The following is a 19,951-nucleotide window of genomic DNA, read 5'->3' as shown; positions in this document are numbered from 1 at the left end:
CTCTCTGGTTCCAATTCCAGTCCACATGTTCTATTAATAAGAGACCCCTTCCCTTTGTCTTGATATAACTCTAAGGATCAAGTTCAATCATCCATTCTATATAGTGAAGACACTACTGACTATGCAGCTATTTGAACTTAAAAAAATGATGAAAAGACTGGCAGGTGGGCCCTAGCTGTCCCTAGGAGACTGTAGACCATCATGAAACTTGCCTGATGGCTTTACCTTCTCATTAGAGTGCTCCTGTACTCCTTGCTTGTGACCAAGGTGGACACCGGTTCCTTACGTTTTTCCTCCCCAGAAGTTCCAGCACTTAACATGTGACCTTGTAGTTGTCCATTTGCAAGTCTGTTTTCTCCATCTTAATGTTTCCCCTTGCATAGGGGCCATGCTAATCTTCTCTGTACTGTTCCAATTTTAGTCTATGTGCTGCCAAAGTGAGCACTTAATGTTTCTCCAAGTGTGGTCTACAACCACCTACAACAGAATCACCTATCAGGGACTGTGCTGGCCTCCCTCACTGCCACAGAATCTAGCATGATTCCAGACCAGAGTAGATACTGGAACAAAGAACTGGGGAAAGATTTTTTTTTTCCGAAGATTTATTTATTTATTGGAGACAGAGAGAGAGAGCACACACACATTCATGGGGAAGGCGCAAGTGGAAAGGGAGGGAGAGATTCTCAAAGAGACTCCCCGCTGAGCTCAGAGCCAGACTCAGGTTCAATCCCAGGACCCTGAGATCATGACCCCAGGCAAAACCAAGAGTCCGAAGCTCAACCGACAGAGCCACTCAGGCACCCCGAGGGGAAAGATTTTTAAGAAAATCTATAAGTCATTCACTCTGTGTAAAGAGGGGCACAAACCATTTTGTTCTTTGACTGCTAAAAATGAACAGACCGAGATTCCTCATCAAACTGGTTGCTCTTCCATTTTGGGGAGGTACCAAGACACTTCAGTGATGGACCAGTTCATGGTACTCATTAGCTAAGATCCTCACCACAGAAAAACTCCATGTCAAACTGCTTTGAGAAACTCTTGGTCAGATTTCCAAAACCATGGTGTGGAGTTTCTAAGCCACCACAATTCCCCTTCGCATGCTTTAAAGTGGAAACAAAGCCCAACTTCACAACAAATTCTCCACCTAGTGCTGCTGGCAGGCCTCCCACTCAAAACAATAATTGGCTGCAAACTACACTAAACCCGTGAACTCGGGGAGCTCAGGAGAATAGGGTAGGTAACTCCAAGGGCAGATTCTAGCACTTGCTCATTAACTTCCACAGGACTTCAGATCTCAGCAAGTATACTTTATTGCTAAATGAACGGAAACGGCTCATTGTCTAGACAGAATCCTAGCACGCAGAGCATGCCTTGTTTTCGTATTCTTCCAATTGATTTTAAAAATTGTCAGATTTCCCATTCCCCTTCAAGTGGGGAGCTAGCAAAGACAGAATAATAGTAAGAGATATAAGTCTCGGAACCCTACCATGGGTTGGGCACTATATATGGCACAACATATTTCTTGAGTGCTGAGTATGTTCCTTATGTTTTTTTCAACTTCAGCTTCAAAACAGAGAAGACAAAATATTATGATTTCATACACAGGGAAACTGAGACTCAGAAAGGCTAAGTAAGTGGCCCAAGGTTATAGGCTAGTAAGCAGCAGAGCTGGAATGAAAACCCAGCTTGACTCCAAATTCTATTCTTCCGCCTCTCTGTCATGTGCCTTTCTCTAAATGAGAAAAAAAAGGGGGGGGGGAGAATAATACCTGGCACCAATAGATCCCTGCCAAAGACACATTCTAATTTCCAAGGGACCATTATTTTTTCCTGTTAATTTCAGCAGACATTTATTGAGAATTTGTTACGTACTAGTAGTTTCACTAGGGATACAAAGACGAGTAAGATGGGTTGTCCTTAAGAACATCATTGGGGAAGTCAGAGGATTTTAAAACAGAAAATATCACATTCAGCAAGTGACTCAGGGCCTTTCCACTTGCTGTTCCCTGTGTACGAAATGTTCTTCTTCCAAATACCTGCATTTCACTGTCAAGAACTGTGAAAAGTCTGAGACTTTACCCCATTGGCAAGCCAACAAGTCAGCCTACCCCAATCTCAAGGATGCTGGCAGAAGACACGAGGCTGCAGGGTTAGAGACAAAAGGCTTTATTACCCAGCAAGAGCAGTAGCCAGAGGGGGAGTATTTCTGCCAGTTCTCCAAGCCCCAAGTCCCCCTGGCAACAAGGAAAGGGCCAGGAGACACCTGTACACTTCGGGTTGCACTGAACAAGAGGAACCCCTAGCTTAGGTAACCCAAATCTTATTTATAATGAAATGCAAACAAAACTGCCCTTTGCTCCAGAGGGAGATATCTTCAATGTACTGGACAGAAGGAAAATTTTCCCTTTGCTTCAAATAGAGACACTATCGCTACCTGACAAAGCTGTTCACTAAACAAACATCATTGAAAATACAATGCAGAATAGTAGGGCACTTAGTACCTGCTCACAGAGCATACAAAGATGCAAGAAATCCATGGACAATTGTCTCCCCACACCACCTTGTTCTAGTCTGGATTCAAATGGGAGGGGAGGCCTTCCCTCACCATTTCATTTAAGACTGTAATCCCTATATCCCTCCCTCTAGAACTCCCTATACCTTACCTCTCTATTGTACTTACACCGTCTTACATGGTGTGTGTTTGCTTACTTGCTTTATTTCCAGCTCCATGAAGGTGATGACTTCTTTAAAGAATTTATTTATTTATTTAGAGAGAGAGAGCAGAGAGAGCGAGCACAGGAGAAGAGAGGAGAGGCAAAGGGAGAAGCAGAATCCCCACTGAGCACAGAGCCCGATGCAGGGCTCGATCCCAGGACCCTGGGATCATGAGCTGAGCCCAAGGGTGGCACCTGAGCCACCCAGGTGCCCTGGTGATGATTTTTTTTTTTTTTTTGGTCAACATATCCTTTGTGTCTGAAATAATACCAGGCACATAGTAAGTACTCAAGAAATAGTTACTGAATTAATGAATATAATATGGAATGCTCTAGAGAAAGAGGTTATACATCAGGTACAATGGAAGGGACATTTAATCTAACCTAGAAGGGAAGTCAGAGAAGGCTCCCTGGAGGTGATGTTGCCTGAGGAGTGTCACCACAGATAGGTAGAGGTACTCAGGCCGAAAGAAAACATCCCTGGAAGAGAGAAAAGCATTTAAAAACGTACAAAGACCAAAACAAAATGTAAAGAAAGGAACTAGAAGTTGGGGATTTCTATAGCAGTAGGTGGGAAGGGGCAGTGGACAGTGCTGTTGGTGAAGACAGAGGCCTTGGTCCTGGCCAAGGATTGGGATATTCTCCCGTGAGGGATGGGGAGCTACAAAAGGTTTTCAGGTAGAGAAGTCACATTTTAGAAAGATTACACTGCAGTTGCCTGAAGGATGGATTTAAGGCAGGGACACCTCACTCAGATTCATTGACTGAACTAAATAGCAACTCAAAAGTATCTAAATATTTTTAATTAGGATGTTGAAATTTCTTAAGAAGAAGTGTGATATAGGTTTTTAGTTTAAAAAATAAGACAAAAAGAATATCCAAAGCTTTAACAGGATTCCTCATGGCTTTTTAAAAACATAATAGTAATAATTTAAACTTACAGTATCTTAGGGAACAAAGAGCAAGAGTTGACTCTCAGCTAGTCATTTGTGTATACTGAAATCAGATGACTTTCTTTCCATGGGCTTGGTGATGCTCTGATTGGACATAATAAGCAGTACAGTTCTTTTCGTCTTACCAAAAGTTTAAATTTTTTCTAGAGACTATTTAAGAGTAATAGAATTATGTATAAACCAAATCAAAATAACTGTAGGCTGAGCATCTACTAGACGCAAGGGACTACACTACTACACTGAGTTTATACTCTGGCCAGGAAGGCAAGACTTGGAAATATACAAAGTGAAATAGCAATGAGAGGTTTAAACCACAGATCAAGGCTACAGTAGAAGAAATGAGTTACACAAACACAGTAGTTTGCATAGTGAAGAGATGACTATATATGGAAATGATATTAATAACTAACACTTTTGTGTGCTTACAAAGTTCTAAGCATGATGCTCTGTGTTTTAAATGGAATTTTCTCATTTAATCCCTAAAGCTATGAGACACAATAATAACAGCTAACATTTGAGCTCTCACTAGGTTCCGGGCACTATGGTGTTTTCAATGGATTATTTTATTTTATTCTTGCAAAGACCCTACTTAGGAGGTATAATCATCCCCATATGACAGATTAGGAAACTGAGGCTTAGCAAGATTGGGTACTCTGCCAAATGTTTCACCAGTATCATATGATGGTGTCATTATTTAAATCCAGGCCATCACTCCTAATTACAGTGCTCTCTTGCCTCAACATACCCGGTACATATTATTATCAAATCCATTTTGCCATGGAGGAAACTAATGTCAGAAAAGTGGAGCTATGAACACGTGTCTGCACAAAAGCCAAAACACAGGAACTTAACGATAACACATCTTGAATGATCAGAATCAATGTCGTCCAGCTGGCTTGCACTTGGATTACTATATGAGTAACCTAGTGGTAAATGGGGCAAACCAGATTCAGATTTTTAAAATTTTTATCCTTCACTCATGCCAGGCACTTTGGTACATGCTAGAGAGCAAGGATGTGACAGGCACGTCCCATACTCTTACAAGTTAACAGCCTGCTGGCAAAGGCAGATACCGAACTAGCAACTGCAAGAACAAGTGACTGCAAGCGAGGAATTTCACAAAGGGCAGACACTTTCAGATCGGTGCTCCTTTAGTACTCAAGTCCTCCCAAATTCTAGAGAATTTTAGGGTGCCTACCAGAGTGGATGCATTACAGAGCATTTTACCCTATAGCCTCAGGGGCCAGGAATAGGGGAAAGAAAGAACAAACCTATTTGTATTTTATCCCCTTCTCAAATGTCCAAAAGAGCCCTTGCTAGCACTGTACTCAAAACTTGGCAATGGAAGCCTGGAAAACAAGCTCAAAGACCTCTCATTTCACCTGCCCCCAGTAACTATAGTTTCCCCTGGTCCATGTAAGTCCACTCTTGACCCCAGACTCTCACCTTCAGGGTCCCAGAGTTTGCTAAGTACGGTGGACCCACTACTTTCGTGTGTCACCTCGGCCACATTTGGATTATTCACTCTCTGGCACTAGGGTATCTTAAAGTTGGGTATCCTTGCCCTGAGCTCACAGCACTGACTGACTGGGCAGACCTGCTTCCTGCCTGACCTCAGGGGAGAGGATCACACATGTACAACCACGGGTGTCAAGGTTGAAATGAAAAAGTCATCCTTGACGTCTTCTTTTAATCTGGTTAAATCATTTCCTTTCTCCAGCGTTTGTTTATCAATGATCCCACATGAGCTTCGGGATGAAATGGAAATTTTTATCACGCAAGGACTTGCGTGATCTGGACCCGGACGTATCTCCCTGCTTCCCCCACTCCCTGCTTCCCCTACTGCCTGCACACCCCTACACCCACAGCCAAAACAAGCCACTGGAATCTCTGACTACAATCCCTCACTGTCTACCTTTCTGGAACTACCTTTGTTCTTTTGATTTCATCTGCTTGGAATATCTTTCCTTACCTTTCCACCTGGCTAAGTCTTTCTTACTTTTGGAGATTCCGTTGGAACCATCTCCCCCCTAGGAAACCTGTCTGATCACTCTGCCCTCTACCCTAGATTGAGGGAGATGCCTCTTCTTGGTGTTCCTTCAGCCTGTCAGTGATCACCTTTGTCACTCCACATCACAACCGTTAGCTCTTGACGGTCTTTGAGGGCAGTTGCTTCCTTGGTGGGGAAAGCAACTTGCTTTTAGCCTTTTCTTACCTCTCAGCAGCCAATGGCACATAGTGGGGAGTTAACAAACATTTATTGAATTAATGAACACTTGGATCTACCACTTTTCTACTTAGCCTTCTTACTGATTTGGAGACTATGTGTTGTGTGCAGAAATGTACATTCTTATAGGAACCAGGCAAATACTATAAATGCATTAACTGGCCATGTGGGACATGTGTCCTGTCTAAAGTGACCTCTGGTTTAGGCACATGAGCTCTTTGAAGATGAAGAAGAAACCTTGGCAGATTATCTACTTTCTCCTTCTGCCAATAGATGAACGTGTATCTTTTTTTCATATTTCTAAATAAATAGGTTTCACAACTTTCTCTGAAAGTACTGTGTCAATAAGATTAATATTAAAAAATATATTAAACATCAAATTTACCTTTATCCTTCCTATTGAGTTCTCTGCCAAGTTTGCCCATCACCGTGAAAGCAGAAACACTATTGCTCGCATGTTCTGTTTACCACTTAGCACATGGTGGGTGTTTAATTAGTGTTAAAAGAGTAATCATCATATACAGAAGGTGAAAGAAAAAGTTATGTATTTTTAATGAAAGAGAGTGACAGTTATTTTCCTTTTGAAAATATGTTCAACCTCAATGTGATTTCTTTTTTTTTTTTTTAAGATTTTATTTATTTATTCGACAGAGATAGAGACAGCCAGCGAGAAAGAGAACACAAGCAGGGGGAGTGGGAGAGGAAAAAGCAGGCTCATAGCAGAAGAGCCTGATGTGGGGCTCGATCCCACAATGCCGGGATCACGCCCTGAGCCGAAGGCAGACGCTCAACCACTGCACCACCCAGGCGCCCCGTGATTTCTTATTTATATAACTTTGTCTTTTCCATGTCACATCAGCAACAGGAAAAAAAGAAAGTTTATGTGATAACCAAAATCTATTTAGCTCACATCTTCTCTATTTTGGTCATTCACTCATTCATTCATTCAAAAAAATAATCTAGGCCCACTCAGTGTCAGGCACTGTGGGTATTACTCCAATTCTACTTGAATCCTGAGAATTGCTTTAACTTCACTCCTCGATTTCCTTCTGAGACATCCAAATGGTAGCTGTTTGCCAGAACGAGGCTCTGAGTGTGGAGAACAAGCTTGTTGTATGGCACTGGCTTTGGAAACCCAGATCTTGATGAAGGCCTTCCCTCACCAGGTCCCAAAGCCCCCCTTGGAGGATTCCAAGTGCTGAAACTTGCTGCCTCTTTTTGTGGGTGACGACCTGCTGCTGGTCAGTGAAGAGCCCAAGGACAAGTTTCAGATGGTTCCAGATAGTTCTGCTGTTCTCTATCGTTCCTCATTGTTGGTTGATATCCCATTCCTGGGCCAGGTTGCATCTGCTGCTATGAACCAGAGGGGCTCTGCCATGAATTTAGCAACTGCTTCCACATCAGAATGAAAATTGGCTGGAAACAGTGTACCCCCACACGGCTGCCCTCCCACATACTCTGCCTACGGGCTCCAGTGCTCAGAGCTACACCCAAAGCCCTGAGCTCTTTATAGGTGTCACATGCTCTGCCAGACTGTTGACACTCATCCTCAGTCAGTCTTTCCAAAAATTTAATGAGAGATACACTATTATTATCCTCATTTTATAGACGAGAAAACTACTTGACAAAGCAGTACTCACACACAGACTGTCAGGGTCCAGGCACTAAACATGTCATCACTAAACGTCCAAGAGTCACTCTCTGAGAGAGAAGGCTCTTTCAGCCAATAGTAACAGTCAATAGTAACAGTAAGAGGAGCAGACAGTAGTCATCATGAGTCTATGTGGTAGACTCCTGGTTGTCCCTGATGATTGAAGCTCCCCTTGCTTCTGTAATAATAAAATCCTTAGTGTTAGCTGGGTGAGAAAGGTACATTTTCCAGTGTTTCTTGTGATTCTCTACAGCCATGTGACAGTTCTGGCCAATGGGATGAAACCAAAGTGGAGCAGGAAATTTTCAAAAATGCTTTGAACTTTGTTGACAGTATCCTACATAAGAAATACATTTTATGTTATATAATGTTGTGTTTTGTTTTCCTGTGTTATATATATCACCCAGACACTCATATATATTTCTGAGACAAAAGTTTGAAGTAAGAAATCCTTAACCTTTACTGTGTAGTAAACACTTTGATATCATCTATTCTATTTCATTTTTAAAGTTATCCATTATATTGATTTTTATGACCCATTAGTGAGTCATGACCCACAGTTCAAAAAACCATTGCTCCACAGACAATGTATCTGTGCCTCTCTTTCCCTTTTTGTTTGTCCATTCTACCATCCTGAGGCCTGAAACACAGATGCCTCCACTTTAGACCACAAGATCAAGGCCACACGCAAAGGAGTACCAAGATGAAAGACTGCTGGGTCTCTGATGTTATAAAATGTCATAAGAGCCCTAAATTACCTACATGGGCTTTTACGTGAGAGAGACACGAGCTCCTATCCTATTTAAGCCACCGTTACTTTGAATCTTTTATCCCTCATGGCCAAAACGAATCCTAACTGATTGTGGTAATGAATTGCGTGTTGGCTTTCAGCCTCATTTCTCTCTGTCTCCCTGCTTTGCTTTTCATTACAAAGGGACTGGGTTCAGACAGTGGGGCATGCTGGTGAGAGACAAGAGGGCAGAGGGAAAACAAGCCAAGGTATTTCTGCCCAGGCTTTCTGCCTTAGATGGCATCTTCTCCAGCAACAGCTGTGCCTCCTCCATAGTTCCAGTTCCTGCTGGACATGGTTTCATCTTCTGTTGAGTGACCTCAGCTCTTGGTCTCCAGTAACACTGTCCTTTCCCGTTATCTCTGAGGCCGCTCCCTACGGTGGTTGATCTCTGGATTTCCTCACCTTCCCTCTTTGGCTTGCAGTTCTTCCACTCCCCATTTAACTATGTCTCTGCACTAAATCTCCTCAGTTCTAAGGACCTGAAATAGCTGCACTTTCCCTGACCGGCCCCTGACTCGCACACTAACATATCATACAAAGTACTTTAGGTAAAATTTCCCTCTTCCCCTCACCCTGTAAGATAGGCGCTATTCACCCCTCCCACGCACCCCCACCCCCCGCTGTCCCCTTGCAAATTATGAAACTAGACCCAGAAACATTATATGACCTGCCAAGATCACATGGTAAGTGGAGGGGTGTCCAAGTCCAAAGCCACTACCTACATATCCAACATTCGAGGAACTTAATATTCTTTTGGATTTTTCTGACTTTCAAAAAGTAATCACATCATAGCATGTTAGTTTTCAAAGGTCTAGACACAAAAGCTTTTGTATGACATCACTCCATCATACCCAAGCAGGTGGTCTCCATTCTCCACGCACCTCCCCAAGGCAGGCCAATGTCCTTTAACTTTTCCTGTTTTAGAAAAAGGTTCCAGCCTTCCTCAAAGTCGCTTCCCAGCCTAGGTTAGGGGAGGGCTCTCTGTCACCTTCACATCAAAGTCTTAATTACTATTCAAGGGCTGCATTTACTCATTCATAAAATGTTTATTGAGTGCTTAGTATATGCCTAAGGGCTAGGGTCTGGGGCAGAGAGAACATGAATGAAACTCTGAATGAGACTCAGTTCCTGGCTTAAAGAGCTCATTGTCTAGGAGGAGAGACAGGTATATAAAATAATGAAAGCAGACATATAAGAAATTTTTTAATGAAATCCAGCACAATAGCAACATAGTGGAGGTGTGGATCTTAAGCTGGTTCTTGAAGAATAAGTACGAGTTTGAGAGGTGAAAGAGGTTGAAGGAGCATTTCGGGCTGAAGGAACCAACATAGGCAGAGGTTCAAAAGCATGAATCATTTCATGTGCATCAAATGTGTGTATGTAGCCTACACTTTAATATGAACCTAGGTATTTTATATTTGCCTAGGTGTATGTATGTATGTATATATGTGTGTGTGTAATATATTTATATTTACCTGTGTTCTACACACACACTACACACCTGTTATTTTATATAAACATTATATATATTACGTGCTTGCATATAAATATACACAGACGTATACGTTTAATATTTGTACTATATATGTAAATATAGACATATCTTTTTTTCTTTTCCTTTTTGCCATTATATTAACCTAACACTGCATTAAAGATAAAGACAAACAGAAGAATTAATGCATTATTAAAATAAGGAAATCTAACTGCCTGGATTATATCTGTAACTGTATTCACCGCAATACAAATACCCAAGGAAAAATGATTGAAATACAAACCACAGACATATAGCTTTGTACAAGGACATTCCTTCATAGAGAAAAGCTTAAATGGATCTTGTAGGCTCAAGTTCCTTTCTGGAATACTATTAAAGAACATGTCCTATACTTGCTATGTTTCAGCCAAAAGTAAGATGTGAGTAATAAAGGATATTTTTGACTGGGCTAGAGTTAGTTCACATTTATCACTTTGCAAAATGACAGTCTGTCCAAAATTCTTTTTTGCTCAGGGCAGCATGTCTCCGGGGGGGAAAAAAGGGAATTTACTTAATACGATGCTGCCCAGAATTCTTGAAGAACCTTTTGCTAACCTACTGAATTCCCACCTGATGCTCACCTGGGCCCCATTATGGCAGTGTTTTGGGGCTGGGGGGAGGGCTTCACATGCTGCCCTCCCACCAACTGAGCCAGACACGGAGAGACTATGACATGGGCAACACTGGGGTAACTTTGGCTTTACATTATTTTTTACATATTGTCTTACCTCTCCGATTAGCTTCTAAATTCCCCAAGGACAAGCAACCTCTCAAAAACTCAGTTCGTTAGGAACAATTATATTGTTTTCTAAAGAAATACCTCCTAGCAGGTTTCCCCTTTTGGTTTCTCAGTTTTCTTTTGCCGTTTTGGTCTCAGGAAAGGGAGCATATAAATCAACTTGCGGAGGAGGAGAAAATAACGTACATGAAGTCCCTTTCAGAGAGGAGGAGAAGAGAAATAATCCTTTTGACACCAAGAAGTAAGGCCTTGGAGGAGAGGAGAGAAGAGTAAGGAGGGGAGGGGAGACGTATGTCTGGTTGTCATCTCTGGCCTAAAACCCCAGTGGGGGAAGTTGGAGAAGTAACTAGAGAATAAACAGATAGGTTTGATCCAAGTAGCCCTGCATTGATCAGAGTACCAGGAAGCTGCAAATTGGAGAGAGCATAGAGGGATAGCCAGGTGCAAGAAGACAGATCTCCCTAGTTTCATAAGAAGCCCAGGTTGCAAAAGAGAGAGTTCCTGGGTTTGCTGTAGATACAGAGAAGACTGTGGAAGACAGTAGGGGCATGAGCCATATCTACCCCAAAAGAGGTTGTAGGGTGGACCTGCCACTAGGAATCAGAAAGCCCGTGGTTCTGCCTGGGTAGAACTGCTAATGCCTAGATTGGAGAGGAAAGTCCCAAGAAGGTGAAATTGGGGAACCTGCTAGAGCTGGCAGCAAGATGTCACCAGCACCAGAGACAAGAACATGTGAGGACAACAGCAGCTGAGGACATCATTGATGTTTCTTTAGCTGCAAATGGTAGCAGGGCATGCCAGCTGGATGACAGGGATAACAGCAGAGCAACCACACTGTATCAGAGGAGGACAGAGACCCAGACGACAGGCTAGGTCCAGGAGCCCCCCTATCACCAGGGGAACAGGCAAGTCTTCCAGCTAAGACCAAGCTTGAGAAAGTTGAGCAGTTACCCTCAGCAGAGCAAGTTTAAACCAAAGAAACAGATTTAACTGAAAGAGATATTGTTGATTGATGCATTTAAGCATATTTGTCCTTTTACCCAACGGGATGGAGGCTACTGAGGAATTTTAAATTCATCAGAGACAATCAAAAAGTTACAGGTTTCTTGAATATTCTGAGTCTTGTGCTGTGAAATATTTGAATTGGCTATATTTACTAGTGGGGATTGGCTCAGAGGACCTTACACATAGTAGGCATGCAATAATATTTTAGTAATTGACTTGAGTGGATAAACAGGAATCCATTATTAATTTTGCCAAGTAATTGTTAGCTGTATTATCACATTTACTATCCATAGCTAATGGAAGTTTCCATAGCTTCTTAAGTAACCAAATTTTAATGTCTGAAGATAATGAATTATTGCTTATGTCCAAACTTGAACCTACAAATGAACAAATTCTGCATTTTCTTACGCATCAATTCCATTTCAACGATCTATTTTACTTGTGTTTACTGCACTTGTCAACCACTCCCATCCACTTCCTAATAAGGTACAGAGACTTGGACCAGACTGGGGGAAAAAAATTTGTTTTTGCAACCTCAAAGTATCCTTTAGATGTGTCTCTGTCATGATCTGCCTGTCATCAACAGACCATCTTCATCTGCCAACCATTTACTTATCCACACCAACCAGCCTGAAGTACTGAGGTTAAGTACTTTTTACTGTAATGATCAGTTGTAACAAACTTATCATACAGAAGCCACTTCACAGTCCACGGAACTCTTCTAACATTTCGTCTCTTCTAATTTTAACAACTCCAAATCTCTCTATAACCACTCTAATCAAGCCTTAGTAGGTACTACTCCACTGATAATGCTCTTGTCAAGGTGGTCAGTGACCCCCATCTTACAAAATCCAGTGGTGAGTGCTCACTCCTTATCTTACTGACCTCTCCACACTACTCACAACACTTTCTGAAGGCATTTTCTTCACTTTGTTTTGGGTCATCTATATCTTCCTAATTTAGTGGCTTCTCCTATCAGTATCCTTTACTTCTTGAAAAGAAGGGTTGAAAGTCTCCACATTTCAGTCCTTGGCTTCTCTTTATTTTCGCTTTCTCAAGGAGCTTATTCAGTGCTATGTCTTTTGATACCATGCTGGCAAGTCCCAAATTCATTTTTCCAGTTCTATCCTCTTCAGTCTTGAATATCCAAGCTTGCTTGGCATTTCTGCTTGGATGTTCAAAAGGCATCATAAACTTAATACGTCCACCTTAGCCAGCCCTCCCAAATGTGTATTTTTCAGTTTCCTTCCTGTTTTTCTAGTTTTTTGCTAAACGACTATCTTGACTCTACTTCTTTTATGGGCCAAGATTTTGCCTTAACCACAGGTTCTGACTCTAACCTTAAATTCATCTATGATTTTGTCCTGCTTCAAGCTGCTCTAGACCGTTGTCTTGCTTTGCCCATGGGATTCCAGGTTCTGCCCTTTATTTGTTCCTTTGTTGTGGGAAGTAGCTTCAACTTTCCTCAGCCCCACCAGCTCTTTGCCCTACGTCCAAGGTGCTGGTTGTCAGCAATTCTATCTACCTAACAGCTTACTTTTCTTTTTTTCCTTAAATTTTTTTTTAAGACTGTATTTATTTACTTGACAGAGAGAGAGACAGGCAGTGAGAGAGAGAACACAAGCAGGGGGAGTGGGAGAAGAAGAAGCAGGCTCCCAGCAGAGCAGGGAGCCTGATGCAGGGCTCGATCCCAGGACCCTGGGATCATGCCCTGAGCCGAAGTCACTCTTAATGACTGAGCCACGCAGACATCCCTAAAGTGTCCAAATCTTAAGTGTTTAAGTCAGTGAATTTTTACAGACACTAACTCTCATGTAGCCACCATCCATGTCAAGATCTAGGACACTTCTAACACCCCAGGAGGCTCCCTCATGCTCTTTCCCAGTTTCTACTCCTCCCTACTAGCAGCAATCCTGACTTCTATCACCATGAATTAGTTTTGTCTGCTTTTGAACTTCACATAAATGGAATCATACTGTCTACAGTGTTTGTGTTAGGTTTTGATGGCTAATCATTATATCTGTGAGATTCATCTGTGGTGAACAGACCCTACAGTGACTCCCAATATTCCCCACCTGAATCCTGTGCCAAAAATATTTCTTTCTTTCTTTTTTTTTTTTTTTTAAGATTTTATTTATTTATTTGACAGAGACAGAGACAGCGAAAGAGGGAGCACAAGCAGGGGGAGTGGGAGAGGAAGAAGCAGTCTCCCAGCAGAAGAGCCCGACGTGGAGCTCGATCCCAGAACTCCAGGATCATGCCCTGCCGAAAAGATTTCTAAATGGCAGAGATCATTCTGGCTGGCACAATCAGAGTTGTGACACTGGACTTCAGTTCTGAATGCTGACAAAGGTCTGCAGGGGCGGATCAGAGCAGGACAACTTGATTTGGGTAGGGCAGGCCAGTGGTCAAGGGACTACACAGCCACAGTTCTGGCTGAGGGGCAGAAAGCAGCACGTGAGCCCAGAGAGACCTCCCCTTGTCCCTAGAGATGTGGCTAATGACATACGTAGGAGGCAGGTCTACTTAGTATTCCACAGAGAGCCTCTCTTCTCCAGCTATTTCAGTGATTCCAGTTTCTGGTTTTTAAAATCCAGCATTTCTTTTTATTAATTTTTATTTGTGAGACTTTAAGGTGCTTTATTGGCCACATTTAGTTATATTTATCTTCTTGTCCTTCTTGTCCAGAACATAATGTTTTTCTAAGAAATTAACCATTATTCTGGTATCCACTAAAGACATATTTCAGTCACATCCAGCCAAGAAGGAAGCAAATGTCCTCATAAGCATGCTCTGCCTATATTGTTTCTCTCATACTCTTTGCCTTCTGCCTTCACAAATTTCCTCCCAGATTCATTTATTTCTGATTGGCATGCACAGTTGTCAACAAATGTTGTCTTAAAAATAGATTTCTGTATTTTCTAGGAGTGCCTTGGGACTGGAGATGCAGCATCAAAGGTATGTTTTCAACACAATCTGCTACTGAGGGAACCGTGATACACAGCAAGCTTTTCAGAAATCTGGGGAAAAAATCTTTCTAATGGCAAAACTGACTTACAATACAGAAATAATAAAAAATGTGCTGAGAAATATTTTTGCATTCATCAACAGTTTAATCAAGTATCTTTTTTTTTTTTTTTAAGATTTTACTTATGTAGAGAGAGAGAGTGAACAGGAGCAGGGAGAGAGGCAGAAGGAGAGGAAGAGAGAATCTCAAGCAGACTCTGCCCTGAGCAAGGAGCTCGATACAGGGCTACTTCTCATGACCCTGAGATCATAACTTGAGTCGAAATCAAGAGTTGGACACTTAACCAACTGAGCTACCCAGGCACCCTGAATCAAGTATCTTCTAATTTATCCTAGTTCTAAGATGATCAGAATACTCAGATCAGTTCCAATGGAGAACTGGATTGAGCTGGACAAATTCTAACTTTCTGGAGAAAGAAAATTTTAGAAAAAATAGCAAAAGTTAGAAGGGAATAGAACTACGTCTTCTGGCCCAGATATGATTAACCAGACCCCGCTTTTAGCATCTGTGGGTTGCAGATACTTTTACCTTACTTGTATAAATGTACCTGTAGTCCATATGGTAGCATGTGGTACACCTTTATGCCTCTCCATGAATATCTCTCTTTCCTGTTCTCCTGCCTTCTCTACTCTCTTGATCTCATCTCCTCTACCCCTGACAGTATCCCTTGGACCTTAAGCTCCTACTTCTACAATCTGCCACATGCTGACTCTCTTCACTAATCCCTTCTTCCTTCCCTGCTTCATTCCTGGCTTTTCCTAAACCAGACTCCCGAAAGGAATTTATATATTCGATGGCTTCAGTGTGTTGTCAGTTCTTGTTTTAGGCCAGGACTTATCTGGGTGGGGCAATGTGAAGGGGAAGTCTACCTTTACTCTGAAAATGTGGACAGACTGATTTAAAGATTCATTTCCATCAGACGTATCTGATCACCAGGTAGAGAAAGTTATAAAGTAAAATAACTGGAAAGAAAATAAACTTTGAAAGACAGCCAGAGCAGGTGGATGACATTCATCTTTGAATATTACAGGCCCACTTTAATCGTTAGCAATCCCTTGCTTTTCTGTCACCCCATCCATCCTAGGGTCAATCCCATGGGTACACAAACTCGCAAGCTCTCTACCTCACTTTTTTTTTTTTAAAGATTTTATTTATTTATTTGACAGAGAGACAGAGACAGCCAGCGAGAGAGGGAACACAAGCAGGGGGAGTGGGAGAGGAAGAAGCAGGCTCACAGCGGAGGAGCCTGATGTGGGGCTCGATCCCATAATGCCGGGGTCACGCCCTGAGCCGAGACGCTTAACCGCTGTGCCCCCCAGGCGCCCCTCTACCTCACTTTTTATGATGGCATGCCAAATACTTTTACTTGCCATCAGCCCTCTGCGGCAGTCAGGCCATTAGATTTAACCATCTCCTGAATAGTCATGCATGTTCCAACTCTGTTTTTATTCGCCTCTTGCTGGGATTCCCTCTCCCTCTTCTCCATCTCTCCAAATCCTTTCCATTTTTAAAAACTTGTTTGAATCCAAGTTTTCTGCAAATCCTGCCCTGACCACCCAGCGAAAATGAGCTCTTCATCCTCTAGCATTGCTTGTATAATTTGGCAATTAAAATTTTTCAATGCAATAAATATTTATTGAGTGTTTACCATGTGCAAATTACCATATAAGGTACCATAATGGGACTCCAAGATAAATAAAACCCTTTTTCTGTAAATAGAGTATAAAACAAGTGCTCAAAATTATAACCAAATGCAGAACATGCTATGTACTATGAGGCATGGTAGACAGAGCTGTAGGGGTTTGGAGGAAGGAGGCGAGAAAGGAGCTAACATTTGCTGAATGGATATTACAGGTTAGATCAATAATGCTGGATGCTTTATGTTGTCATTTATAATAAACCCATTTTATAAAGGTGGAAGATAGGGTTCAGAAAAGTTAAAAAAAGTAACCGAGATTGTATACTTGATTAAGTGGTAGTGTGGAGTCAGAATTTGAATCCAGGGGACCCCTAGGTGGCTCAGTTGGTTAAGCATCTGCCTTTGGGTCGGGTCATGATCCCAGGGACCTGGGATCAAGTCCCACATTGGGCTCCTTGCTTGAGGGGACCTGCTTCTCTCTCTGCCTGCTGTTCCCCCTGCTTGTGCTCTCTCTCTCTCTGACAAATATATAATAAAATGTTTTAAAAAAGAAAAAAAAAGAATTCAAATCCAGGTCTCTTTGGCTTCTAAGTCCCATTCTTTCCACCACCTCTTATTTAGTTATAAATTTAAGAAAGTTTTCGAAGAAGGAAGCATTTGAGATGAGGCTTGAATCATAGGCAAAATTAGATAAATGAGAGGGAAGTACATTCTCCAATGCTTAAAATTCATAAGCAAAGTGCAGAGCCAAGAAAGAACAGGATGGATTTGGGTAATAGTCTAGTTAGACTGGCTCATAGAATATGTGGAATGGGCTAATAATACAGTAATAACTGTCTTTTATCATGTCAGACACCATTTTACATACTGTGAGATGATATATTAGTTAACTTTTAGTGCTTTACATACCACCCCCAAAACAATGTGGCTTCAATTAGCTCACAGTTCTGTGGGTTGGCAGTTTGGCTGTGCTCCACTGGGAGGGTTCTCACCTGGGTTCACTCATGCAGTTTGTAGTTAGCGCATGAATTAGCTGGAGGTTGATGGTCTAGGATGGCCTCAATTATGTCTAGGGATTGGCAGTCAGTTGGAGGGCAAGCTGGGGAGCTGTAGTTCTTCTCCTCATGGCCGGTCCGGAAAGCTTGCTTGAGTTCATTTACAGGGTAATCCTAGGTCTTCAGGCATGAAGAGTGGAATCCTCAAGGCCTGTGGAAGCCACAGCTCATCAATTGCACAAGGTCTGTTACACATATTCAACTGACCAAAACAAGTCACAAGGCCAGACCAAGTTCAAGGGGTAGGGAAATAAGGAACCATGAAAGATTGTTATCTACAATCTGTCTCAGAAGAATATTCTTATCCCCATTTTTATAGATTTTTTAAAAGGAGGCTTGAAGAGATTAGACAATTTTCCTAAGGTTGCATGTGAAAGCCAGAAATGGAATCCAAGCTTGTCATAGCATAAAGCACAAGCTGAAAACGTATGTAGTTGCTGTATGACAGAGTCTAATGTGACTGACAAGGTGAGGCGTTTTCATGGAGTTCAGAAAGACAGCGAACTGCAAATGATAGGTTTTGAGTAGGAAAGTAAGCAAAATAGTTATGCTTTAGGAAGATTTCTCTGGCAATGGATAGATTGGTGAAGGAAAAGTTAGGGTGACGCCAGTACAGGAACTCATATAATGGTCAAAGTGAGAAGAAAGTAGTTTTCAGAACTAGGGGGGCTGCTAGTCGAATGGTAAAGCTGAAAATAAACGTGTCCTCTTGGAAAAGAAGGAAGGAGTTCAAGAGACATTGTGGAGTTAAGATTTATAGGATCTGGCAATTGACTGATACGACGGAGGAATGAGTGAAGAGAAAGAGGTGCCTCCAAAGTTACAATCCTAAGTGTCAGGGGAAAAAGTGATGCTGTTAACAGAGTTAAAGAAGATCAGGAGAAAGAATTGGATTAGGGATTAATGAGGAGTCTGGTTTGGGACTTGCTCAATTAAAGTGTTAGCAGAAGAGCCACAGAAAAATGCTTAACAGGCACCTGGCAGAGGAGGATTAGAGCTGGGGAGAGACTATTTCCGCAGGGCAGGTTTAGAAGTTACATGCCGTGAGGGCGAGGTCGGGTAGGAGCTGTAATAGCAGGTGAGTTTGCCATAGGGAGAGATGGCCAAGTGATGAGGTAACTGGACTAAAAAGATTCTAATGTTATCCACTTTCAGAGGCTATCCAGAGAAAACAAGACCAAATACAGAGTAGAAGAATGGTCGAAGAAGAAGATAGAGGACAAAGGCAAGAGAGTTTCAAGAGATTAAGGAAAGAAAGAATGTCAAGAAAGAATGTCAAGGTGGAAGAGGTGATCTGCATACAAATGCTAACAAAATCTGATTGCGTTTCTGTGGCAGGTGGTTTGTATTATGATGATCAGAGCTGGAGGAATGTGGGGTAGATAAGGGACTGGTGATTGGATCTAAGACAGAAATTCTTAATATTTTGGGGGTTGGGATCCTTTTGAGAATCTGATTAAAGCTATGTATCCTTCCACCAAGAAAATCTATTTCCATAAAATACTTCACATTCAGGGGCACCTGGGTGGCTCGGTTGGTTAAGCGTCTGCCTTTGGCTCAGGTCATGATCCCAGGTCCTGGAATCGAGACCTGCGTAGGGCTCCTTGCTCAGCGGGGAGCCTGCTTCTCCCTCTCCCTCTGCCTGCTGCTCCCCCCGCCTGTGCTCTCTCTGTCAAATAAATAAATAAAATCTTAAAAAATACTTAACATTCAATTTCAGGAGGTTTATAAAGTCACACATAATTTCAGGCTGTTTATAAAGTCAGTGGGCTACAATTGAGCAAGAAATAGATTTCGGATTTTGAACACCTGATCTAAACAGTTTTATTCACATGAAAGGGAGCAGAATAGGAATTGATTGATTTGAAGAAATACTGGTATTAAACATAGTGCCTAACCCCTCTACATATACATATGCGCAAGTCAAAAAAGGGCACACGTGAGGGGTGGGGAGAAAGAAATAGAGAGAGAGAGAGAGAATGAATTATGGCCAAATTAAAATAAGAGTAATAATAATAACTACCATTTATTAAGGTTCTGCTATATATCAGGTATTATATATACAATATTTTAATACTCACAAAAATCTTCTAAGGTGGAAATTATTACCCCAGAAGAGAAAATTGAGATTTAGAGCAATTAAATGGCAAATTCAAAGGGGTCACTGGCTGAAATGGGATTCAGCATAAGCTCTTTTTGCCTCCAAACCCATGCTTTCCCCAATATGCCACACTACTCAGGAACATAGATTAATAACAAACAAACAAACAACCCAAAATAACAAGAACTCCCATTTTCCTAAAATGTTAGGAAAAGAAAACAATTTATCTTAGGCATTATCTAATACAACCCTATAATGAAAGCAAGTTTAAAATGCCAAAAGAACACATGTGCCAAGGGAATGTTAACTGAAAATACCATTAGAATCATAGAAGAACCTAATGTATGTTGGGAAGTCAGTCAGTAAACTTTACCCTTTATTCTTGATGAAAACTTTTTAAAAACTGGGTTTGGAAAGTTTATGAAAGAGGCTGTGCAATCACTATGACAAGTCCCAAATGCAGCAACTTGACAAAGGTTTACTTCTTGTTGGCATCACACTTAGCATAGCATGTG

General features: G+C 41.7%; 1 non-coding gene across 1 annotated transcript; it reads right to left on the bottom strand.

Moving 5' to 3' along the window:
* Nucleotides 1–338: 338 nt before the first annotated feature.
* LOC117801243 lies at nucleotides 339–445 on the bottom strand. Its single transcript, XR_004623770.1, has one exon. It is a non-coding gene; the product is annotated as a U6 spliceosomal RNA (small nuclear RNA).
* Between the last annotated feature and the right edge of the window lie 19,506 nt (nucleotides 446–19,951).

This window comes from Ailuropoda melanoleuca, chromosome 2 (genome assembly GCF_002007445.2).
Source record: "Ailuropoda melanoleuca isolate Jingjing chromosome 2, ASM200744v2, whole genome shotgun sequence".
Taxonomy (NCBI): Eukaryota; Metazoa; Chordata; class Mammalia; order Carnivora; family Ursidae; genus Ailuropoda; species Ailuropoda melanoleuca.
This window is presented reverse-complemented; position numbering and strand designations above follow the sequence as displayed.